This window comes from Schistocerca americana, chromosome 1, assembly GCF_021461395.2.
Source record: "Schistocerca americana isolate TAMUIC-IGC-003095 chromosome 1, iqSchAmer2.1, whole genome shotgun sequence".
Classification (NCBI taxonomy): Eukaryota; Metazoa; Arthropoda; class Insecta; order Orthoptera; family Acrididae; genus Schistocerca; species Schistocerca americana.
Genome location: NC_060119.1, coordinates 1,097,342,742 through 1,097,370,047, shown reverse-complemented (window position 1 = coordinate 1,097,370,047; position 27,306 = coordinate 1,097,342,742). Strand labels below are relative to the sequence as shown.

The 27,306-nt window shown below is 44.4% G+C and overlaps 1 protein-coding gene across 1 annotated transcript in view; it reads right to left on the bottom strand.

Annotated features, from left to right (window-relative positions):
• The window catches only part of LOC124550615 (GTP-binding protein Rhes-like), a 475,888-nt gene that overhangs the window by 185,470 nt on the left and 263,112 nt on the right, over positions 1-27,306 (bottom strand). The window contains exon 2 of the mRNA XM_047125341.1: positions 6,365-6,432. The gene's annotated coding sequence lies outside the window, so the exon portion shown is untranslated. The remainder of the gene's footprint in view (positions 1-6,364; positions 6,433-27,306) is intronic.

Genomic DNA, 27,306 nt, shown 5'->3' with positions numbered 1-27,306 from the left:
AGAACGCAAAATCCCTCAAGACTGGCCAAGTTTCACGGAAGCCGGAAATTTAGTGCGGACGTCAATGCGAGATGCTTTTAATAGTTTTCACAATGAAATATTGCCTCAAAATATGGTAGAAACCCCAGAGAGATTCTGGTCGTATGTAAAGTACACCAGTGGCAAAAAACAGTCAATATCGTCACTGCTGATAGCGATGGAAATGTTACCGATGATGGTGGCACTAAAGCGGAGTCACTAAATATAGTTTTCCGTAATACCTTCACGAAAGAAGACGAAGTGAAGATTCCAGAATTCGAAACCAGAACAGCTGTTAGCATGAGTGGCAGTGACATAAAAGTAGATATCTTAAGTGATGCGAAACATCTCAAATCACTTAAGAAAGGCAAGTCTTCCGGTCCAGATGGTATACCAATCAGTATGCAGACACATGAGCGCCTTTCTTAGCATTCATATACAACCACTCACTTAACGTGAGATCTTTTCCTAAAGACTGGAAAGTAGCACAGGTCACACCAATATTCAAGAAGGCAAATAGGAGTCACCCATTGAATTACAGACTCATATCACTGACCTCAATTTGCAGTAGGATTTTGGAGCATATATGTACTCGAACATTATCAATCACCTTGAATAAAATGACTTATTCAGACATAACCAACACGGATTCAGAAAATACTGTTCTTGTGCAACACAGCTAGCTCTTTATTCGCATGAAGTAATGAGTGCTGTCGACAAGGGATCTCAGATCGATTCCACATTCCTCGATTTCCAGAAGGCTTTTGATACCGTTCCTCACAAGCGACTATTAATCAAATTGCGCGCATATGGAGTATCGTCTCAGTTGTGTGACTGGATTCGTGATTTCCTCTCAGAGAGGTAACAGTTCGTAGTGATAGACGGTAAATCATCGAGTAGAACAGAAGTGATATCTGGCGTTCCGCAAGGTAATGTCATAGGCTCTCTGCAGTTCCTGATTTATATAAATGATCTAGGTGATAATCTGAGCAGCCCCCTTAGATTGTTTGCAGATGACTCTGTAATTTACCGTCCAATAATATCATCAGACGATCAATTCCAATTACAAAATGAACTACAGCTAATTTCTGTTTGGTGCGAAAATTGGCAATTGGCACTAAACAAAGAAAAGTGCGAGGTCATCCACATGAGTATTAAAAGAAATCCGATAAATTTTGAGTATACGATAAATCGCACAAATCTAAGGGCTGTCAATTCGACTAAATACCTAGGAATTACAATTACGAGCAACTTAAATTGGAAAGACTACATAGATATTATTGTGGGGAAGGCGAAACAAAGACTGCGCTTTGTTGGCAGAACACTTAGAAGATGCGACAAACCCACTAAGGAGACAGCCTACATTACAGTTGTCCGTCCTCTGCTGGAATACTGCTGCACGGTGTGGGATCCTTACCCGGTAGGATTGACGGAGGGCATCGAAAAAGTGCAAAGAAGGGCAGCTCGTTTCGTCTTATCGCGCAATGGGGGTGAGAGTGTCACTGATATGATACGCGAGTTGGGGTGGCAGTCACTGAAACAAAGGTGGTTCTCTTTGCGGCGAGATCTACTTACGAAATTTCAATGATCAACTTTCTCTTCTGAATGCGTAAATATTTTGTTGACACCCATCTACGTAGGGAGAAATGACCATCATAATAAAATAAGAGAAATCAGTGCTCGAACGGAAAGATTTCGGTGTTCCTTTTTCAAACGCGCCATTCGAGAGTGGAACGGTAGAGAAGTAGTATGAAAATGGTTCGATGAACCATCTACCAGGCACTTAAGTGTGAATTGCAGAGTAACCATGTAGCTGTATATGTGTAGATGACGTCCAAAGGACACCGTAAAAACCGCGGCATGTGCGAGTGTAGAAGACTGAAGTGACTCGCGACAGAGAGCAGCACGTAACAGCATCAGGCTTGAAAGAAAAGTGACTAACATACGCAAAAAGAAAGAATGAATATGAGAATGGTGACGCTGCAATGCAGACGCTAGTATATATGGATGAGGGAAGAGGGAGGTCATTCTCTGGTTAAGATATTCACTCTTCTCGAGGTGTGAAAAATGCGATCACACAGAAGTGGGTGTATCTGGTGTTCTGCACAAACTCGTCGTCAAGACTCGCCCTCTTCATAAGCAGGTCACGCTTACAACATGTAATTCGGGTAAGATATTCGTCGCCCCTGCTTGTATTTCACAAGCTGGCGAAACTGCCGTGGGCAGAGGATTTTCTCCCTGAGCGCTGTCGTCTAGTATTTGGCACTGGCTGGCGATTGGCTGCGCGGCTTTGATGTTCCTCCGCCGGGACTGGCCTTCCACTCACTGCCCGTGACCCCAGGGGCGTAAAGTCGACTGGGCGAGCAGAGGTTTACTGTCGGGGCACCTCTGGCAGCGCATACAGTGAGTCAGTCCCCAGACGCCGGGCAGATCATACACAGCAGTTGCTGTGTGTCATGCCGAATCTCCGTGGTTGGTAATTTTGAAGGGAAGATTGGACAGCTGACCACACAGGGCTCTGTTTCATTTAGGAAAATGTTTCCCATCTCTCTTTTAGCGTGGAAATGTACACTGAGCGCATTTGTACATTTCACTGTCATTTTTCTTGGTGTGGCAAAACGGACGATGTTTCTAGAGCTTTAGCAAGCAACTTTCATACAGATGATTGTGCTGTCACCGTCATGAAGGCCGCTTGCAGTGTAGCCTAACGATGATACTTTTATCACATTATAAGGGATATTTTATTGGAAGACAACGGGATGCTAAAATCCACACTCATTCATACCTCATTGCGCTTCAGCGTGTTTAAAACGTTGATACATACTAATTATAAATTGCCGGCCGGGGTGGCCGAACGGTTCTAGGCGCTACAGTCTGGAATCGTGCGACCGCTACGGTCACAGGTTCGAATCCTGCCTCGGGCATGGATGTGTGTGATGTCCTTAGGTTAGTTAGGTTTAAGTAGTTCTAAGTTCTAGGGGACTGATGACCTCAGATGTTAAGTCCCATAGTTCAAATGGTTCAAATGGCTCTGAGCACTATGGGACTTAACATCTATGGTCATCAGTCCCCTAGAACTTAGAACTACTTAAACCTAACTAACCTAAGGACATCACACAACACCCAGCCATCACGAGGCAGAGAAAATCCCTGACCCCGCCGGGAATCGAACCCGGGAACCCGGGCGTGGGAAGCGAGAACGCTACCGCACGACCACGAGATGCGGGCAAGTCCCATAGTGCTCAGAGCCATTTCAACCATTTTTTTTAATTATAAATTTGTCACAGAAAATGCAAAGAATGGCGCTGGGAGCTCATGCCTACATTTGTTTTAACATTGGTAGCTATTACTGAAGCAAAAAATAAAAATCATGATCATGCGCACTTTCGGGTTAGACGCTTTTGCCTGTTCCGAAACAAAGAAAATTAGAGCTGATCGCACCATATTCTTTGTGGTGCTCCTATCCTTCTTCTAACCTAAGATCTGTCGTCATAGATTTTCCTTCATTTCTGGTTTTCATCTGTACGCGATAGATGCTCATATTATTCTTTTCTGTATTGTTGGATTCTTAGAACAACGAACTCCGCTCTTACTTCACTGCTCCTCTTACGAACCATTGACTTGCATCCTGCCAAAGGTCTTAGAAGTCCCATTTGCCCCGTTTCATTTCCCGGAAGTTTTTTGGTCGTTAAAGTCCATGTTACAGGTCCACAGAGCAGCGAAGGTATATTCGCAATATTATAGAATTATATTATTGTCTCTTTACTGCTTTTGTGCAGGAACTTCCTATTAATGGCACATAACATGTTTAAGTATCTTTTTAGTTTCTTTTCAGCCGACATACATGAATATACGTACTTACCATAATGAAAAATGCTTTGTCAATAAATCTCAAAAGAAAATGGAAGATTCCTACCTACCGACACATACAGTATGTAACCCACTCATTTGCGCACATGACCAGGCTGTACTAGCAGTTATGAAAGACAATCTACAACTAACTGTTTGGTCCTTACATGTAGTGTCAAACCCGTAATGTAATCATATCCACAAAGAAAATTAAAGTGAAAGCGTTTTTACGTTGACATATTCGCACTTTATTATTTGTTGTTATTAGAAACCATGTCTTGTACTTTAATGTATCGTGAAACAACAAATCCACACCCTGAAGTTTTTAGCTATTAAATGTATGTTGTTTAGCCAATGGATACTATATACTGCTTACTATGGCTGGCGAATCTTCTAGATTCTGGCCACAGGAACGGGAATTTCCCGTAAATTATAAGATGCAGGTGAGCCAAAACCTTGCAGCTAACAGACCTCCCTGGAGTAGCCATGTAAGATTAACTCGTAAAAATAGAACGAACATGTCAAGATGTTTGATTTAAATGTCTTTGAAGCTACCAGGTAAGTGAAAAAGCTAGTTCCCTTCTTTACATTCCTAATTTTGCCCAGGACGTATTCGCCTTTTTGAGGTGTGACAGGCATGCTTCATTCTGTTTCCCAACTTTTTACTCTACCATGATTTTGACATTTGACCGCGACAGGTTGGCAACCAATGTACATTTTTGTTGACTTGGGCGACGCCTGATACGCTATAGGCTTTTTTTTATTCTTGCTTGAAACAAGTTGCTTGTATCGTGGCAACGGTGAAGATCTCAAAAAATAATAGGATGACCATTAATTACATGTATCTGTGTACGTTCTAACAGATTTTAAACCGATTCGCAGAAGTCTATAATATGAAAATGACGTGCGTATGGAAACTTCACAAAAAAGTGTTTTTTACACGTAATTAAGCTAGATTTTTGAAAGAAAATTTTCAGTTTTATAGACAGAATGGATTTTTTATATATTTGAATCACTTTAAACCATTTCCACTTATTAAATTCACATAAGAATGATTTTTTCGTGCTACTTTTAGCTCGAATTTAAACCATCGTATCTCGACAACGGATGAGGATTATTAGATAAATATTTCATTTGAACTTTATACATTCATCTACACTAGCGAAAAGTTTGAACCGATTCGTACAAATGGCCCGCTTCTCAAACCTCCCAGACAAACGTGTTTTCTGCACGTTATTGCACGTTAAACCAGATCGGTGTCCACGCAAATGGTGTCGTTAACTGACTGTTAATTTCAGCCCAATTAACATATTCTGCAAAGGGAATCAATCGATTCCCACAAACTGCCTGGGCGCCAGTTGCAGTTCGTCCTTCAAACGTTGCTATAGTATAGCTACTATAAAGACAGATGTTCGAATGCTTGTGAAAATGGCCTCTGGTCCGAGCTAAATCATGAACTTTTTATCCATGATCCTAGCTCAAATAGGAACCGAGCTCCCCCCCCCCCTTTCCAACCGCGGCCTTCTCGATATCGACCATGATTTCATGATTTTAGCCCTACGATGTCGTTTTCCACAGAAAAGCTGTAACTTTAGTTTTCTTTGTTGACTATGATTAAATTATAGTTTTGCCATTATATGTAAGGAGCAAACAGCTAGTTGTACACTGTATTCTGTATCTGCCAGTGTATCCTGGTAATCTGAAAAAACGAGTGAGTTACATTTGTACGTCTCAGTGTGTAGGAATCTTCCATTTATTTTTTTCTGGATTTATTGACAGTTTCAGTTACATGTATGCTACAGCGGAAGATAAAAAATGGTTCAAATCGCTCTGAGCACTATGAAACTTAACTCCTGAGGTCATCAGTCGCCTACAACTTAGAACTAATTAAACCTAACTAACCTAAGGACATCACACTCATCCATGCCCGAGGCAGGATTCGAACCTGCGACCGTAGCGGTCGCTCGGCTCCAGACTGTAGCGCCTAGAGCCGCACGGCCAGAGCGGAAGATAGAAGACGCGTATCTTGATATTGTTACTAGCATAAAAACTCTGAATTCACCTTATTAAATGTTGAGAAAAGCCACACTCTTCAAACATTTCCCGTGACTTAAAGCTCACACCTCGTTGAAGGCCTTTTCATAATAATGACAACAACCAAGTGGATTACTGAATTCAGTAATATACGATCTGAGAAATTCCAACTGGTGAAGTTACACGCCGTAGATCAGTGATGCAGAACGGTACAGAAACAGAATTGATGGTTACAAATTGGGCAGAGAAGGAAAAAGGACACTTAAGGCCTCAGAAAGAAAGTGGGCGAGGAGGAGAACAGGAAAACACAATCAACGAATCTATGAATATACAGAAGAGGTAGCTTATAAGATGGCACGAATTAAACAGCCAGGATGATGACTTCATACATCTGCCTATTAATGTTAGAAATCTTTCCATTGGTGTGCAAGCAGAGGCTTCATCATGTTAAAAGAATACTTACCAAACAACGTGTGGAGAAGCGAAGTGGCTTGGTCGTTCCCGAGAAGATGAAGGACGTTCTGGTTTCACCTGTTGACACAAGAAATAGACTCTATTAACAAAATGAACGGGCAGACAGTTAAATTATGATTTGTTTCCATTATTTAGATGGTTTGTAATTCTTTTGCTCACGTGCTCGTAACACGAAAATGCAGAGCATTTCCACAACACTCGTATTTGTCTTTACATTCGAACTCATTGATTTCTGGTGTATGTTGAATCTGAAAGTAAAGTGGTAATTTCTATACACTCATCACTGTAATACAATGGTAAAAAATATCGGAGACATATTAGAGTCAGTATTCAACATACACCACCTCAAATTACACAAATAACTCATTAATTTAATGAAAGAATGACTGCTTCATAATTCATTTCTGTTATACCTTAATGAAATATGCAATAACCACAAAAACCGGTTACAATATGTGCTTCTTTACCGCTTTAGACAAATAAACGTCATTGATACTCCGAAGTTCCTCGTTTAATGTAATATTATACCAAACGTAATGCAGAACTGCTAATAAGTTCAACACTGAAGGTTAAATCTTAGAGGATACGAGGCCATGTCATTTTCCTCTCCAGATTATTATACTCGATCGACGTTTCAACCTTGGATCTTAGCTGACCGTGAACACCATGAGATCACAATAGATGGGTTGATACGGCGATCGAGTAGAAGAACTTTAAGAGGAAAATGACGCCTCCTGATATCCTACAAGATTTTACCTTCAATGACAACGACCACAGAAACGTGCAGACTAGCTTAACTTCAACATTGTTGAGGTTGGTAATAAATTTGCCTCTGACTGCAAGAGTCCTCTTTAGTTTGTTTCTATTATGTCATGAGCGTTTTAGGAGTTGCCAACCCCATCCTCAGATACACCTGTCTACTTTTTCCCAAAAATAGCGTTACGCTAGTGCTTACACAACACGACAGCACTATTCTTTGACTATGTGTTACGAATCCCTTGACCTCTTACGGTCGTGATATCAGTTAATGCTCTCCTGATCAAGTCAAAGTTACAATTCCGCACAGGCCTATGCACAAACTTTATTACAATAATCTTATCTAACGGATACTACGCGTCGCCTAACAATGATGACTGTCATTTTACACCGTGAATTAAGGAACTTTTACACTAAGAGTGTGTGTCTCATACTTAACCGTCATCGCACATTTTTCGCGTCACGGAGAAGTCAAAACATTATGATCAGAAACGGTGACACTTAACTCTAGAAGGCACCGAAACATAATAAGACCCTGTTCCATGGTACCATATAGGCCATGGTCTAAAATAAGGTATGTTGCTCACCTGCCAGGACAAATAGTGTAAATAGCAGTTATTAAGGTCAACAGGGGTAAGTCTACTTAATACATCTTATCTCATTTTGACATATGTTTAAGCTATTTTGCTTCAGGTACGATTAGTTACGTATATAGAAATGGAAGTCAGAAAGGTACTGTCCCCGTAAACTGATGAAGTGCGGTCACGAAGGATGAACACACCGATATCACAAAAGCAGAGAGAAATCATTTGGTAACCGCTGTAGATCAGTATCAGCTTTATTATTACTATGTTCTTAAAACTGCACGTTTTGTGAGAGACATTTCAGAAATTCTTTTTCCCTTCATTGTCAGATTCTAAACAGAAGTAAGTATAGCAGGAGAATCAGGGATTAGTGCTAACAATGATCCATGTAAGGTTACAGAATGTGCTCAGAAGTGACACTGTTGACAATACAGGTTATCACATTGGGAGACGTTCTACAGAGACCTTAACGATCAACAGTAAATGGACGAACTGATTCGAACGGAACAACGTGTTACAACCCATGCGGTGGCATCTTCAAGTGAACTGCGGTTGCAATGCCTTTCATACGATAAGTGAGAGCCTGGTGTTATCGGAAAATGTGTCCGAATGTTCTTTTCTGTATTTTTTTTAACGTGACGTGAGAAAGAGGTTAGTGAGCTGCTTCACGCGATCAAAGCCACTGTATCTTTTGATATGATGACAAATAACTGTTGCTTGCTAATCTTTTTCTTTCTCATCTTTTGGTTTTCCACTTTTGGATTAAGGGGAGGTTTACTATCTTTTGGTGCAAAAAATCGAATTTTTAAATGGCATTTTTGGATCCATAAAAGTGTTTACAATCCACCCCTGAAACGGTTTTTCCGAATACGGAACTGAAATGTTTCTTACTCGCGGATGAACAAAAAAATGCACCTGCCTGAAATCGGCCTTTTTCACGCACCAGTTTTTGCGGGAATTTCGACTTTGTAGCCGCGAAACATTATTCTATGTGCTTGCCCATGACTAAAACTGATAAAGTGATCAAGGAGCTTATGACATGCTACAGCTTGGCAATCCGACGGCATTCCAGTTCGGTGGAACACATGAAGAAGGCAATTTGGGCAACGTATTTCCACAAGTGTTCGATGGATGACCACCCACAACACCAAAATTGTCCGGCTGGAGAAACTGGTTGGTGCAAGTGGCCCATTGCAGAGGCTACCGGACATCTGGACGAATATCAACACGACCAGCCGCTCTCCAAAGACGTTCAGAAAATGATTCATATGATCTACGAGGCCCTTTCGGAGGACGAGTTATTGTACCGGTGCTTTGGAGAAAACATACAAAATTCAAATGAAAGTTCGAAGGCGTGTGTTTGGAAGTTAGCCCCCAAGCATTTGCATTCTGGCGCGAATACTGTGGAGATTGCGATTTGCCTGGCAGTGAGCAACTTCAACGAAGAGTATTCAGCAATTTTGAAGACCATCACAACGATGGACGTCACCCTGGGACTCTATTCGATGCAGTTCGCCAAGCATTCGGACGATCACAGGATTCAAGCGACCGAAAACCGCCTGTCACCGGCCGTACGAGCGGCTCTGGTGCAGCGCAGGATGGCCCAAGTCGAGCTTAACGCCCTCTGTGAGGAGGAGGAAGGACTAGTTTATGGACCCGGAGTAGCAGATTCAACGTAAGTTGCATAATATTTCATTTATATGTAGTCAAAAGTTCAAAACCGTTTTTCTCGAAATGACTTTTCTTATCGCGCGGTATGGTAACTTTAAATTTACAGAATGGATTGGCATAATTCTTCGTTTCCGACGAAGCTAACTAAATTGTCTAGGAGTTGTACCACTTTTATTCCGATCCATCAACTATAAATATTTTTACTTGGCCGACGAAGTGGAAAAATCGAGGGGAAAAACCCTATTTTTTTCAAATGGCCGCCATTTTGTTTCCTATGGTCCAAATAACTTAAGCGAGGTCCAACTGCTAAAGAATCTTACATACTTCGCTAACGTCAACTCAATTTTGATTTTAGACGAGCCAGCTGACCTGTGACATACTGCGCGTATACGTCTCCATAGATATTTTGTTTCGTCCCGACGGCACTTCCGCCTTTGCTTTTAGACATTTCTGGTCGAAAAATTCCAGTTCCTAGAGGAAATATCAGCAAACATTTTGACCAAATTTGATATTGATATCTATAACATATCGCAAGAAAAAAATTCTCGAAGAACATGCTTTTTTGGGGCCAAAAATAGTAAACCTCTCCTTAAGATAAGTGTGTTCTCGTTACTGATCTGCCCATTGATCTTGTCTTGAAAGGGGACATTACCTTATCTGAGGCTACTTCAGTGCCGAGTGAAGCGATTTATGTGCTTCAGTGACGCCATCGCCTATGCCGCCAGTAGCGCAGCTACCGGCAGGGTGTTCCAAGCGAGAAAGGGCATGACGAAGTCGCTACTGCATCGAAGTACCCTACCACTGTGGTTTGGTGGCTCCGCTGTGCGAAGCCGCGGCTGCGACGTGTTATCCAGCAACACAGTCGCGAAGTCGCATACTGGAATCGTAGCACACTAGACTTCTATCAACAATGTCTAAATGATGCACTAACCCTTCCTGCTGACATATGACCAGCTACGCATGCGCCTCAACAAAATTAAAGCGACAATCCTTCGCTTCTCTCGGGAGAAAGCCGAGGGGATGGTGGTGAGGTGCCGTTCCGCATCCCTGATTGAGGGCGAAAGGCCATCCATCTATCACCTTGCCTCTGAAAGGAATCATGCAAAGAAGAACACTATTCTACGCCTTAAAACAGACGATGGTACGCGCCTCACAGACCATCGTGAAGTCCTCCAACTCCTAACAGACCATTATACGCACCTCTTCCAGGATATTGAGGTAGACGTCGCCGCCCAACGAGCACTTATCGGCGGGGTCCCGACTTCATTGGATAGTCGAGACCGCGACTGTTTGACTGAGCCACTCACATTCGCAGACCTCACATCTGTCCTCCGTGCCTGTCCGGGGCAAAAATCACCTGGCCCCGACGGTCTCCCTTATGAATTTTACCAACAATTTTGGCACCTGTTAGGAGCCGCTTCTGCAAAATGTGCGCGGAAATTTTTGCTGGTTGCGAGCTACCCGCCGATTTTCCAGCTGGTCGTATTGCCCTTATTCCAAAGGTCACAGGTCACTGTTGGGCTAAAGACCTACGTCCCATCACCGTTCTTAACACTGATTATAAGCTGGTGGCACGAAGCGTGGCTTCACGTCTTAAACAGGTAATGAATAAGGTACTTTGTCCCACTCAATCATGTGGCGTTTCGAATCGAACCATCTTTACCGCCGCTTCTATATACCGTGATGCTGTCTTACTCACCGCCGACGCTCGAACCCCGGCTGCAAACCTTTCCCTAGAATTCGCCGGTGCCTTCGGTAGGGTCTCCCATCTCTACCTGCTGGCCGTTATGTCGCGGATGGGTTTCGGGGAGCGCTTCATAAGAGTCATCCGGCACTTCTTGGATGGAGCAAATTCCACAATCGTTGTGGACGACTGCAGATCACGACCAATTCCCATCAGACGATCAGTTCGACAAGGGTGTCCCTTGTCAATGTATTTGTTCGCTTTGGCGCTGGACACCATGCTGCGTGACATCGGACGAATGGTCGATGGTGTCGCTTTCCCAGGCGTCACCTTCCGCAGTGCGGCATACGGGGATGATGTCGGTGTGTTTGTAGCAAACGCCAGGGACATCGATTCAGTTCGCCGAGTTCTCAACGTTTATGAACGAGCATCCAGTGCAATGTTAAATTCCAACAAAACGGTGCTAATCCCGCTAGGACCTCGATCATTGACCATCGAACGCCCATGGTACCGGATTGTGGGGGAACAACGTATCTTGGGCCTTGAGGTGACCGCCTGCCCGCAGCGCATGCTAACACTCACGTGGAGGCGAATTCTCACGTGCATCAGGGGACTTTGCTTGAGTTACGCTGATCGACGACTCGACCTCCATTAACGAATCCAACTGATTAATACTTACATCCTATCAAGGGCTTGGTATGTAGCACAACTCCTTACGCTACCGAAACAAACTGGCAGAGACATCTCACAAACAGTGTATTGGCTATTGTGGCGGCATACACTGTTCAAAGTTGATGCGCAGACTTGTACACTGCCAAAGGTCGATGGTGACCTTGGACTCATTGACTTTCCCCGCAAATGTGCGGCCCTCCTGATTCACCGTATCGCCACTTTGCGTGAGATTGACCCATGTGGGACAACAGCGGTGCTTTTCGACCGTTATCTCCCGCAATCGGCGCGTGCACCAATATGTTTGACACATATTCCGTTCCGTATGACGACAGTCAAGGACTATTACCTCAATCAAAGTTACGTCCTAACAGTGGCTACTGTAAAGGATGAGCCAGACAATAGGAGATTTTACTTTATTATATGAGCCTCCAACCAGTAACTTAATTTTTCCATTGCGGCCAAGCCACGGCCGGCAGCGTTAGCTGCCTGTAAATTCTTTCGTCCCACGATCTAGTAACAGGAAGTCAGCACCGAGAAAGGGCACCTTGTTCACGCGCCTCTCTCGTGTGCTGACGAGGTAACGCCGTCCCAGGCGTCGCTTAGCAGGCAACGCTCTGGAAAGTTCCATGCCGCCCGCACGGTTTGCTCGGTCCTGACCAATCAGGGTGGAGGAAGCCGCGTGGTGCGTCGAACATACCCGGCCGCCCGTCGCCGGGCCCGCTCTCTTGTATTCTTGCTCACCCGCGAGTCGGATGCGCGCCCTGTAGCATTGATCATCTCCCGCTTCTCCCGGTGCTGCGGCACTGTGGACTTAGTTTTGGCAGACAACCACTTTCGGTAGCTTCGCGAACAATGTTCGCCAAATTGCAAGCTCTGGCTCACCCTCACCTCCCTAGGCCTATGTAGCCCCTTTCATCATGCTTTAGCCAATAAATGGCCTTTCTCTAAAAATTACACTATTATTCAATAACGCCCACCGCCTGCCCATACCCGCCATCCTGTACAACTGGTGTCAGAAGTGGGATACCGTTCCCGTAGTGACTTTGTCGCTACACTAAATTTCTCCCGGCAAGACGCCGTACACTTCGCGCATGGAATGCGCCAACCGGCCGCCACGTTTGCTGCACGTGGGCCGTGGCTGCGCCAGTGAACACGCACAGGGCGCGCGCTGCAGCGAGGCAGCCCACGCTAGTCAGCCACGTGAGCCGGAGGCCGCCGCGCTGCCCGCTGCCTGAGTTGGAGGGGCCTGCGCTGCGCGACCTGCCGGGCCGCCGTCATCCGCCGTCGCCGGGCCGCCCACCGCCGCCCGCCGCTGTCAACGACGCGCCAGGGGCCTGCCGCCATCGCCGACCGGCCGAGCCAGCGCCGTCCGCCGCCAACACATTTGCCGCCGCCCACGGGTCTGGACGCCGTTGCCGCCGCCCGCCGACCACCGCTCGCCGCCACTGCACCATGCCGTCGCCGCCACCAATGCGTCGCACCGCCTCCATCGCCATGTAAGTCGCCGCGATGCTTACAACTATATCTTCGACGATCTTCCGCCGCTGGATTGAGAATCTTTGTGGCCGTCCTTTTTTTGTAACAATCATTACTTTTTTCTGGTCACTAGCGTCCCATAAAATTGTAAACATGCCGATAGGGACACGAGCGACGGAACGGGATACCCCCGTAGAGGCATCTGTCTCGCAAGACCCGCTCGAGGCCATAAATGCACAAATGCGCCAGTTATTCGCACAAAATCAGGAGCTACTTGAGCAAAACCGCGTCTTGAAACAGACGCTGGAAGCTAGTGCGCGAACTTCCATACCTGTGGCTAGCTCCACCCCTGTAACAAATGCTCAAACAGAGGCAACTAACACTAGTTCTGTCTCTAATACAAACGCCACAATTTCTGCTAACATGGCGACTGTAAGCAATTTTCCTGCGGCTGATTTCATTCCCACCTTTTCTGGGAAGTCCCACGAAAATGTAGCTATGTTCTTACAAAATATTCGTGTTGTGGGTCGCACGTGTGCCTGGCCGGATGATCTATTGGTCAATGTAGCCAGACTCAAGTTGACAGGGGAAGCCCGAATGTTCATAGAAACAGTGGACGAATTGCGTGACACGCACGAATTTGAAGTATTGGCCCGCGGATTGACTACGCGTTATTCAGATACCAGAGGTACCGCATATTACAGAGATCAATTATCAACCCTTAGGCAGAAGCCTAATGAGGATTTTGATGCCTTTGCAGATCGCATACGAGCAGTGTCTTGTCGTACCTACAAGCTAGGTGAAAATGCCAGTGAAAACAGAATTTTGCGTTCAGAAGCCGAAGCGCGTGCAATTGATGCATTTGTTCGCGGTATTGACCCCCGCATCGGAGGAGAAGTCAAAGCTGCCTCCCCCACTTCTCTGTTTGAAGCTGTTCGTTTGGCAATGCTTCGCGAAGAGGTGTTGCGTTTTTGCGCTGCCGCCCCGCGCCCATCGGACCCAGTGCCGGTCCCAGCAAAAGAAGTATTTTGTCAGCGTTGTGGGAAGCCCAACCATACGGCAATGCGCTGTCGCGCGCCGTATTGCACTATTTGTCAGACAGTAGGTCATGCTAATAATGTTTGCTCCACAAAGTCACCATTTTCAAATCAGATGCGCGGCCACCGCCGCAACGCGGGGTCGAATCAGGGAAACGCTTGGGGGGCAGGTTCCGCCACCCACCCGCGCCCCCGACAAAAATAATACACCCGGTTAGGACCGAAAAATGTAAAGAGGTGGAACACGTTAGTCTATTTGGCGTACTCGGGAACAAATCAGTTAGAATTTTAGTTGATACTGGTGCTCAAGTTAGTGTATTGTTTGTGGAGAAAAATGATCGAAGGGTGTTACAGCCACCCCGGTACCATATCAGTGGCCTTGGAGAGGAAGTAATTGTCCCTGCAGGTTCGTGTGTAGTGAACCTGCAAATCGACGAGGGTAAATACAGTCAGATGATGGAGGTAGTAAGGCTAAAGAAGGGTGAATTTGACATCATACTAGGGAATGACTTCCTGCACCGTTATCAGGGGATAGTGGATTATCGAACGCGAACTGTGCAGTTCGGCGAAGCAATTCACCGATTAGGCAGTGCGCACCCCCGTCAGACGCGAGGGAGCTGCGAAAGGCGCCGTTCACAGTCTCCTATAAAACCGCAGATGTGGGCGATAAAAACCACTGACCCTGTGAGGATAAAAGGCGGAAGTGGAAAGATTCTCTGGATAGATGTCAAAAATCAAGAACAGCCTAATACAGACATTCTGGTTGACCCGCTCACCCAGAATGATGTTTTAGATCGTCAGTCAGTACATATAAAGAGAAGTATCTGCCGACCGGAAAGGAGACAGAAGGGTTTTGCGATACCAGTAAGTATAGATAATTTTGGTGTAGAAGATGTTGTGATACCGAAGGGTACTATTGTTGCCAGTGGTCAGGAAATTTTTGAGGAAATAAGAGGAGCTGAGAAGCAGCGAAATAAAGATAAGAAAGGAAGGAAAGGAAAGAAATGTTCAGTTAGAGAAGTGCGATATGTCGCGTCGACGATAAGGAGTCAGTTAGCAGAGAAGTTAGGTCATTTAAACAGTGAGGAGAAAAGGATGTTGCAGCCGGTATTAGAGGAATTTTCGTGGTTGTTTGAAGAGAGGCAGTTTCTACCGGCTACGGATTTGGTTCAGCACGAAATTCCGACCGGAGAAGCTCGGCCAATTGCACAAAAACCTTACCGTATACCATATCATTTGCAGTCTGTAGTTGAAGATACGATTCAGCAGCAATTAGCAGCAGGAATCATACAACCCTCCTCGAGTGCGTGGGCGTCCCCCGTGGTCGTTGTGCCAAAGAAATCAGTAAATGGGGAGAAAGCCTATCGCCTATGTGTCGATATGCGGGCAGTAAATCGGGTAACGACACCAGACACATATCCGTTACCGCGCATTGATGAAACATTGGACCGATTGGGCAACTGTAAGTATTTTACCACCCTTGATTTGCGTTCTGGGTACCATCAGATCCCTGTTGCACCCCAGGACCGCCATAAAACTGCTTTTGTTGTACCTACAGGATTGTATGAATTTGTAAGGATGCCATTTGGATTGAGAAACGCCCCTGCCACTTTTCAAAGATTTGCAGACTTGCTGCTGCGTGGGTTGAAACCTACAACCTGCTTGGTGTATTTAGATGACATTATTATTTTTTCTAAAACGATAAAAGAACATGCAGAAAGACTGAGGGATGTTTTGCAAAGGTTAAAAGGAGCTCATTTGAGTGTAAAATTAGAAAAGTGTGCTTTCGCCCAGTCACAAGTACAATATTTAGGTCATATAATAAGTGGAGAAGGTGTCAAACCGGACCCCCGTTTGACCACCGCAGTAAAGGAATTCCCAACACCGACAAATGTCAAAGAACTACAGTCATTTTTAGGCCTTGCAAACTACTACAGACGTTTCGTGAATAATTATGCCACCTTTGCTAAGCCCCTGACTAATTTATTGAAAAAAGGAGTTAGTTTTATTTGGACCCAAGAATGTGATAAAGCTATGCAACAAATTCAGCATGTTTTAACTAGAGCCCCTGTACTAGCGTACCCGGATTTTGAAAAACCATTCATACTGTCAGTGGACGCCTCAGATTATGCTGTAGGAGCCATCCTGTCACAAGAGATAGATGGCGAAGAACGACCAATTGGTTATGCGTCTCGACAGCTTAATAAAGCAGAGTCAAATTACAGCACAACTGAGAAGGAACTACTAGCACTCATGTTTGGTGTAACTTATTTCCGATGTTATTTGTATGGGAGAAAATTCACTGTCATCACTGATCACGCCGCGTTACAGTGGATGTTGAGCTTAAAAGACCCTAGTAGTAGGCTAACTCGTTGGGCTTTGAAATTGAGCGAATTTGAGTATGAGGTGAAACACAAACCGGGCAAGTTACATCAGAACGCCGACGCATTAAGCCGAAAGGTCAGAGTGATCGTAGCTAATGACGTTTCTATTGAAGAATTAAGGGAGGCACAGCAAAGAGACGTCGAATGTCAGAAATATGTGGCTTTGCCTGAATTTTCCGTTGAAGATGGAATTTTATATCGAAAGACCCACTTGGGTAAACAGACAGTAATCCCGAAAGAATTACGTTCCAAGATTATCGCCCAGTGTCACGATAGCCTGCAGGCATGTCATAACGGCCTTCGAGCCACAAACTGCCGAATAGCCGCCCGTTATTTCTGGGCAGGAAGACGGAAAGACGTGCAAAAGTATATACAAAATTGTCTACCTTGTGTTAAGAGGTCCTTACCACCTCGAACGAAAGTGCCTTTACAGCAGGTACCAGAAGCCACTTATCCCTGGGCAGTAGTAGCAGCAGATATTGTCGGTCCTTTCCCTGTGAGCCCCCAAAATAATCGGTATATTCTGTCCCTTATAGATCATTTCTCTAGGTTCTTGATTCTCATTCCTATACCAGATATGTCCGCTGAAACAGTAGCGCGTGCTTTTGTCACCCATTTGGTGTTACCATACGGAAGCCCTGAAGCTGTACTCACAGACCAGGGTACGAATTTCATGTCTGCGGTATTTACCGAAGTTTGTCGGTTATTGCGAATTAAAAAGTGGCGAACGACACCGTTCCACCCAAAAGCAAACGGTCGCCTGGAACGAGTCCACCGCACCGTTATGCGCATGCTGTCTTACTATGTTAATAAACATCACTCTGACTGGGATAAGTATGTTCAATACGTTACGTCAGCTTATAACAGCCGTGTCCATGAAGCTACAGGGTACTCACCTTATGAAGCAGTATATGGCCGCCCTATGAATTCACCTTTTGAAATTGACAAACTGCCCCCTGGAATTAAATCCAAAGATGTGAAAGGTCTAGCTCGACGTCTAAAAGCCATTTGGAAAAAAGTAAGAGGGAATAATGCCCGAGCCACCGCCCAACAGCTAAAGAGAAGTAATCAAAAAGCAAAAATGCCTGAGTACAAGGTAGGAGACCTAGTTATGTTGAGCAATCCAGTAGTAAAAAAGGGAAGAACCAAAAAGTTTACACCTACTTATGAAGGACCGTACCGTATCATCCGGCTTACTTCACCGGTAAAAGCGGAAATTCAGTTAGCGGAACGCACAGTGATCGTTCATTTTGACAGATTGAAACTGTATAAAGGACCCGAGCCACCCCCACCTAACAGTGAAACCGGGCCTATTACGCCAGTAGTTCCACCCAAAAAAGCAAGAAAGAAGGTAATACAGCCGCCTAGACAGCAACGTAGATATGCTCTAAGGTCAAACCCCTATGATTTGCGTTCCTGAAAGTAGGTCTGGAATGGTATGTAAACAGTTGGAAAAGTCCTGCATGCAGCAAGAGAATTAATTGACGGAAAACACCGTAGTTACTATACATTTAATTAAATTGTGCATGTTAGTTATAAGTAGACATAAAAATTGGCAACTGTTGGTAACTGGTAATAGAATTTATGACGTCACATGTTAATGGAAGTGACTGAAGTTATGTAATCATTTTGTCTTGTCATTTAACGTCTCCAGTAATGTTATCGTAGCAGTCGAGAATTAAAACCACAAACATTCTTTAATCATGGAATTAAGGGGAAAGTTGTCCTTGTCAAAAGAACACGTAGAGAAAGAATCAGTTAATCTTGTATATTTCAAAGAGATTCACATTTCACTTGTTAATTTAGTGAATAGTGCACGAACACAGGTATTAAAGCTTTACCATAAAAACATGATACTAATACGCCTTCGTAACTGCCAGTAGATCAGTGACTACATGCAGCCGTCTACCTGTACTTTGAAAGACGCCCTATTACATGTATGTTTTGCTAAATGATCACACAACGATAATAACAAGAATAAATACGTCCAAGTTAAACAACAAATCGGCTACTCTAAAGTAAAAGGAGTCTTCCTGAAGTGCTATTTTATTGTTTTCGTGATGCGATGTTGAACAGACAACGAGGTAAGTTTTTTGGTACCACGTATTTCTGTATATTAAATGCCACGGAAGGAGTGCGTAAATACCTCCACTGTGGTCTACAGCTGTTCACATGCGCCGAGTCCCGCCCCTCCCTGTCAGCTGGCGACGCGGCCCCCTTCCCTCCCCACCCACCGGCCTGCCGAGAGAGCGGCCATTGCAGTTCCCCCTTCCCCACCCACCGCCTCTGTCCTTGGTGCGTGCAGCATCTGCACCTCTCCCCTCGCCCCTCCTCACCGCCCAACCATCGCCCTGCAGGCCACGTGCCTCAGCCACGCTACACATTCGTATATTCGTACGTTGCAGTTTAAACAGCAAACCTAAAGGGATGGTTATAGAAATAAATCACCAGCTTAATATTGCCCTACAGATTTTATTAGTCTTATCTAAAGACGGGAATCTATGTGTATTGTCTATTTGAATTTTCAGTATGGAACAAAAATCGTAAGAGAGAACTTTTTCCTGGTACGCATTGTGGAAACCATCAGGATTAGAAAACATTGGAATTTCAGATCGATCTCCGGCTATGTTGTATTACCACCACGGTTAATAAACGGATCTATATGGTGTCAAGGAAGCCGGCACTTGCCGCTATATCCGTGCTGTAAACGACCGCTGAGTGGGGAACGCGTTAGCCAAGGAGTTGGGTTTGGAATGCCATTGCAAAATATAGTTTATATAGAAGTCTAACACCTGCCATTTACCTAAATTTTGAAGAACAGAGTGTTTAAGTAAAGTAGTTGTAACCCGATAGTTTTGTGACCTCTAACGATTGAAGTTATTAGAGTCCCTTAGAAAAGAACATCCTCCATGCATAACTGTCGTGAACAACATAAGATAACTCTGGAAGGAAATTTTGTGACTGTACCGAGAGACAAACTCCATGCGTAGTAAGAGGACGGACCCAGCGTGAACGCCAGTTATGCAGCCGAGCCAGTGAAACCGGACGCAGCCGTACTGTCAGCTGTGCTGTCAGCAACTTACAATCTCACGAGCGCGACGCGTGTCGCACCTTAGCACCTCAAGCTGCACTGAATCTCAACACAGAAATTCTTAACCATTATATAACGAACCCTATGAATAACGTTATGCACATTTTCAATAGTCAGGAACTTACTTTGCTCCCTACACACTCTTTATATGACAAATGAACTCTAATTTTATAAAAAACCAAAGCACCGACAGGTAAGTCACATCGACGTCTTCCGAGATGCAACTAGCTTCGTCGAGCCGCCAATATTGATTATATGGAAGCAGGTAAGTGAGAGAATGAACAAAAAAGAACAACAAATACACACCGGAACGATTGACTGGGTGACTGATAATCACAAATATTTGTAAAAACAAATCAACACAGGAAACGGTTTATCACACGTTTAATAATTATTGGTCTGTCTATTGAAGGAGACATAAAATCATTTTTCATCAGAATCTTGCTAAAGGAAATATTAACGTGACACTACACTATTCCACAGCATTACACACAACATTGCCATTGCTTAATGACAGTTTTTCTGTGGGTAGAAGTACCAAAGATCAGTTGGTATGAAGACACAAACGAGAGCATAAAGGAATACCAAGGGATGCTTACATTCATTTTGCTACGAAATGTAACTGGAGGATAAGGAAGTTTTGTTTGAAGGAAATAATATTTTAAACTTTTGCTTTTGTTACGGTTTTGCCACCGCTTATATCACTATGACGAGTTGCCAATTACTTATGTCAAATTGCTTGTGTCTAATTGATTACGTCCAATTACTTATGTCTAATTACTTGTGTCCAATTACTTAAGTCCATGTATTATCTTATTGTTGTTCATTTTGACTGTTTTATTACTAACTATTTAGACAGTTTTAGCTAGAGTTTGCCAGCACCAGTAATTTAGTATTTGTATCAACCTAGTGTTTCCATGTGTCGCTGTGTTACTATACTGGTGAAGATAATAATTTTGTAGGATTTCAAACATGCTAGAGTAAGTCCCCGAGTACTGCCAATTATTTGTTTAATAATAATGATGTCTTAGGTGATAAATTGTTTTGGAAGAGTAGTTTAGGATGTAACCATGCTTTATTTTGATTTGTATTTGAATGTTTATCTGGAGGGACATACCACATGCACCACCCGCAAGGGCACGTACCTGACGTGACGCGGTTGGCTCCCGCGCGGACCCTTAGCTGTCTGTGTCGTTTCTTCACTTTTCCGTTCCGCGACATAGTCCGTTCTACCCACTTTCATCTTTCCACTATCAACAGAACAACCCTTGAAGAGTCATGCACCACCCGCAAGGGCACGTACCTTACGTGACGCGGCTGGCACTCGCGCGGACCCTTAGCTGTCTGTGTCGTTTCTTCACTTTTCCGTTTCGCGGCATAGTCCATTCTTTAATCTTTCATGTCGAAGAAGAATTCGGGAGAACAGTGTTCTGTGCTCTCTGACGACAGCTGACCAGGCAACATCAGACGCGAACCGCGTCTAGCCCGCAGCTAAACCGCCAGTAAGCGGAAATCTCTGTTCAAAACCTTGAGCCTTCTTTGACACTGCTTTGCCGTTGTATTTTCCGAAGGAATACCGACTATTGAAGTAGTAGCATTTAACCGTATGACGTGTCCCAGGACACTGCGAGATAACCAATGATAGACGGAGTTTTAAGCAACCAGCTGGGCCCAATGAGCCCAGCACCATGGAGTTATAGAGACGGTGAGTTTAGTTTCGAGATGTTGAGTGGATGAAGACGGCGAATTTTGTCGCGCAGTAAAGTTTTGTTTTAAGTGAGAGAAGTCGTGTTTTAGGAAGAAGTAAGTAGCAGCTATCTTGGAGTCGCAGAATTGTCATATACACAGTTAAGTAGGCGATAACGTCGTGTCAACGATGCGCCGTGCGCTAAACCTTCATAAAGGAAAAGTCCTTCAGAAATTACGCTCAAATTATATTGTAATCCAATTTCTTACGCTTTCTGTCTCCACTATGGAAATCTCTAGATTCCCTTCGAGTTTTGTTTCTCTCCTTTCGCTAGCAACAGCGTTGACATCCTACGACACAATCTATGTCCCACCTGCACCAAACTGGTGTCACTTTTCTTCGTCACTGTCACTTAACGGCGTGCAGCAAATATATTGAGTGACGAGAAAATTCTTCTCAAAATGTGAATGTTGTTACACGTAGAGGGTCAGCCCAAAGAGGCACTTAACTTTCTTTGTTTACCGATGTGGAATATGCAGTAAATTTAATATGATATATGTGTACTTCACTTTTACATTTTCATGTTATGAACCAATTTACTGATGCATAATGTAATTTTAAACAGAACCCACTGTAACAGCTCATCTAGCTTTATGTCACGCGTAATCCCACTTCTATTTTGTTGCATTTGACAGTCGGCATTTGACAGTCGTAGACCCCTCAGCTGCCGCGTGCAGCCTCGACGCCGCGCTGGCCTTGGATATTATCTGCCGCGCGCCTTTCTGACTTAGCGCGAGATTCGGCCTTGCAGTCAGCTGCCACTCTGACGTAGCCTCCGCGCAGATCTTTAGCAAACGGTTCCTGTTGGAACACCACTAATAACCTTTCATGCCACTACGGCTTACTTAGTATTCACACCCATTTAATTATGCTTTTATACCTGAAAGCTCATTCATGATTCCCTTGTCAGCTAACGTTCAAGTTTTACCTAAAAAATCAAATAATCACATTCTAACGTCAATTGATGATTTGCTAAAACATGAAAAAGGACAAATTTCTTACGTTCGCCTGTTGGCACTTAAATGAATGGCAAACAGCCACAAACTAAACTCAACAATAAAGAGAAAACAAGAACCTATCAGGCATGTGCCCTCCCTTAGTTTTAAGAGTGAAACTGAGATATCAGTTAATGTGGAAAAACTAGCGTAGTGTAGTGAAGTGTTTCCTTAGTAATAACTCCCTTTTCAACTGTGTTTTGAAACGTGTGAATCTCCCCTCATACTCCCCCTGCGCTGAGTTCCAGTGCACGGACCTGGCCACGGCCACGCTCCCTTCCCGCCGACAGCCTGCGCGCTGCCCGCTGAGGACAACACACCACACCGCCTCGCTCCAGGCGCCCCCGCCGTGACTCATCAGTGGTGATGTGTTTAAATTTTCAACTTATTCTAACAAAAGCAAAAAAAAAAAGACATTTTTACCTCAACTTAACAACAAGAACACTTGACATGTTTATCTAATTCACACTGCTAGGTTTTGTTCTAATTTTGTTTTGATGTTTTATGATGTTTTGATGTTTTATGATGTTTTGATGTTTTATGATGTTTTGATGTTTTATGATGATTATTGTATACACACAATATTGTTGACATGTGTAAGTTCCTTTGCGACCCCTAGGAGGTCTTCAGAGTCTCTACATCCTCCCGTAGGTTAAGACCCCTGCCGTCTTCCGTGAGGGCCATTCTTAATCAAGTAATGTTTACTTTGTTTTGCAAGCTAAATTTGTTTACATTCAAATAATAATTACATTGAGCGAATTCACGTACGTTCTCCGCTCCCACGGAAGGGGGAGGAATGTAAAGGATGAGCCAGACAATAGGAGATTTTACTTTATTATATGAGCCTCCAACCAGTAACTTAATTTTTCCATTGCGGCCAAGCCACGGCCGGCAGCGTTAGCTGCCTGTAAATTCTTTCGTCCCACGATCTAGTAACAGGAAGTCAGCACCGAGAAAGGGCACCTTGTTCACGCGCCTCTCTCGTGTGCTGACGAGGTAACGCCGTCCCAGGCGTCGCTTAGCAGGCAACGCTCTGGAAAGTTCCATGCCGCCCGCACGGTTTGCTCGGTCCTGACCAATCAGGGTGGAGGAAGCCGCGTGGTGCGTCGAACATACCCGGCCGCCCGTCGCCGGGCCCGCTCTCTTGTATTCTTGCTCACCCGCGAGTCGGATGCGCGCCCTGTAGCATTGATCATCTCCCGCTTCTCCCGGTGCTGCGGCACTGTGGACTTAGTTTTGGCAGACAACCACTTTCGGTAGCTTCGCGAACAATGTTCGCCAAATTGCAAGCTCTGGCTCACCCTCACCTCCCTAGGCCTATGTAGCCCCTTTCATCATGCTTTAGCCAATAAATGGCCTTTCTCTAAAAATTACACTATTATTCAATAACGCCCACCGCCTGCCCATACCCGCCATCCTGTACACTACTGACAAGGCACGCGCGTCAAAGCGCCTTTACCAGGCACTTCGAGGCCAGCCCACACCACATAAATTGGAGGACAGACGACCGTCGGTCATCTGGCACCAAGCTTGGGCCAATATCAACCACCCAGCCCTTCCCACGGAAGTTTCAGCGCTATGGTATCGCGTCGTAAACAATTTAATACCCACTAATCATCGCCTGGCGGCCACCCGCCTACGGCCCTCGGCTGCTTGCGGCCGATGTGGTGACGTAGACAACAGAGAGCATCGCCTCTTATGCCCTCACGTCACAGAAGTGTGGGACCTTGCACTTGGGCTATTAGCGCTGATCGGTGGGACTACACCGGACAATGTGTTAATCGACTGGTTCCTTACCCCTGACATTCAGACCAACCCCCGAACACGACGTAACGCAATGGTGCGGCTCTTGGGCCACACCATTTTCACGATCTATGACCTTTGCCTCACCGATGCTGTGTCTTTCATGGACTACCTTTGGAGCCAGCATCGCCTGGCGGAATCTGACCGGGAATATACCACTACTTCTGCAAGATTTCTTAAAGTGGCAATGGTTCATGGTTATCATAAGATGTTCTGGGTCGACTAAGGCACCTCGTACAAGAATTGCCTGAGTGTAGCCCTGGATGTTTGTCAATCAGACTTTTAAACTACCCTTGACTTGCCTATACCCCAGATTTGACACTGGCCTTCTGGGCATCACTAGAGTAGGCTGTTCTATGATACTGATAATATGGAAACTGATAACATGGAAATTGTGTAAACCTTGTATGAAAAATTATTGGAAAATTGGAAAACACGTAATCCATCTTAGAGGATTATTACTTAGTTAATTCTATGGGCGATGGGATTATCTCGCCAGGTTCGTTTTCATTTGAGTGAACTGCCGTCCCTGTTTTTTATTTTGCCTTCATTTCTGTCTTTATTTATTTGTTTCTTTTTAGTTCCAAAAATCATCACTTGCTTCACACCTGCAGAGGGAGGTGTGTTTCTGAATAGTGTGCCGTCGCCCCCTGAGGCACAGCAGAGTATGCCTCCACTTTTATTTTTGGTTTATGGCAATTAGTGTTGCTACTAACAGCACCCTGCTTTACGTGCTGCGTCGACACTAGAGGATGGCGGCATTTTCGGAGAGGAAAAGGTAGGGCTACAGGGGAGGTAGGAGGCCCATAAAAAAAAATAATAAATAAAAAAAATAAAAAAAAGGAAGCCGAGTGAAGCATCGAACGCATTTGGGCAGAGAGAGTTCCAGAGACAACCTGACAGAAAACAAGCAATTCCAGAACCCGTAGGTGGCAGTTTCACCACCCGACTTCCAGTATGAAGAGGTTGGTAACATCTTATATGGGACGTAATATAACATACATGTTTCACACACTGCCTCACGCGACGGATGGATAAAAACGACGATTTGCTAATGCTCACATAAAGTCATAGAGACTTTTTTTGGCGGGGAGGGGGAGGGGTCAAGGGCTTTATTGCCCTTTATTTTCTGAGACAGGGCCAGTCTGTCAACATAAAGCAGTGCGGTGAGACACTCTTAAAGTCTTGAGAAGACTGATAAGTTCTGTAATTCACATTCCAACTCTTAGTGCTATCTAGTGCGACCTTGTGAACTGAACAGATCAGCTCGACTGTTGTAACTTTTCCTGTCGGGAAATATTCTAATTCCTTGGGTGCACCTAACGGGACTGCCCCTACCGTTTGATCAGGCAGGTACTGCTGATGTGGGGGGGGGGGGGGGGGGGGAGGTTGGAGTGGATGGGGGGGGGGGGCGGGGGGAACGCAGTGGACGGATGCGCAAGATAGCCTGGAGACACCTTAGGAAACGTAAATATGCCTCGGCCAGGAAAGTACTGCTACGAACAGGCTTTTGCACTTTGATGTAGTGCTAGCACCGGAAATCATCATGGCACATGCGCTCCCCCCCCCCCCCCCCCCTCCCCCACCCACCCACCGGACCTTAAGTCAAACTTATTAGCTTTGTGAATGTACTCGCATTAGTCATAAAATCGGATATAGCAATTAATGGGAAAGATATAAGCTATGTCTTTATCAAAGTATAGATTCTGACATTCTCCTTAATCAGTTTCTGGAAATACTGCGTTAAACCTGGGGTGGACTTACATGAAAATTACGTTGACTAAGGACTTAGTACAGCATTCGAATCATCCCAAACACTCATGAAAACTGAGCGATTTATATGGTACTATAGATGTTATGACCACATTTTAATTACTTTTGGTAGAGACTTCGTGTGAAGGCAACTAAACTGCTCAAGAAAAGTATTGCGCCACCTTCATTACTTGTGTAATTCGTGCTTTGTTGATTAGAGGCAATTTTCTCAGTACTCTTTGGTCAACACTGGTGTGAAGGGACGATTACCACCCTTGTGAGACAGCGTTATTAACGTCTGAGAGATTTTGAAAGGGCACTCATTGTGTTTCTCTCGGCAACGGGCATTGATACTGCAGAAAGAAATAATGTCTCACTGCAATCCAAAACGACCAAAGGGGGAGGCTGAAGAAGACACATCCTCTTTCTCAGCACAGCAGCGCCCTCGCACAGAGGTCAATTCAGAGCCGAGCAATGCCGTAGTTCGTGACCACAGCTGAAGCAGTTAACATTATCGTGTAGGACTAAAGAGTTATTCAAATCTCAGATCTAAATGCACTACTGTAATCTTCGAACACTGTTCTTCAAGAGAACAGTTTGTTAATTATGGCATGATGTGGTGGTTTAATTGTCAACGACAGTCGCAAATTATCAGGCACTCATGTGGAATTTAAGAAGACCTTTTTATCGTTCATGTAAAAAGTGAACTATTATGGCTGGACAATTGTAGTTTCATCTAGTGATAGTATTTTATTTTTATTTGCGAGCGAAGTTATAGTTTGGTGAGGCTTATTGTTTAATACCCTACTCCTTCGAATTGAATCCCGTACGTGTCTGCACATTTACAGGTTCTGCAGACAGTTTTTTGAGCAGTTTATAGTAAATCCAATAACCTCCACCCGATATTTTCAGTAATAAGTTGCGAATAGAGTCGGTGCTAAATATGTAATAATTTAGAACGTCATACCTGATGCTGAAGTTTATCGTATGAACAGCGAAAACGTAACATGCGATAAAATTTTTACTTTCATTACTTTCCATGAGGGTATCAGCAAGAAAAACCTTCGAAAAGGTTTAAATTTATAAAATTTGTTGAAAGCCGCTAAGTGCTCTCGTTCTGAAATAAGCTGCCTCAACACATATACACATTTCATCATCATTTAAGACTGATTATGCCTTTCAGCGTTCAGTCTGGAGCATAGCCCCCTTATAAAATTCCTCCATGATCCCCTATTCAGTGCTAACATTTGTGTTAAACCTATTACTTCAAAATCATTCT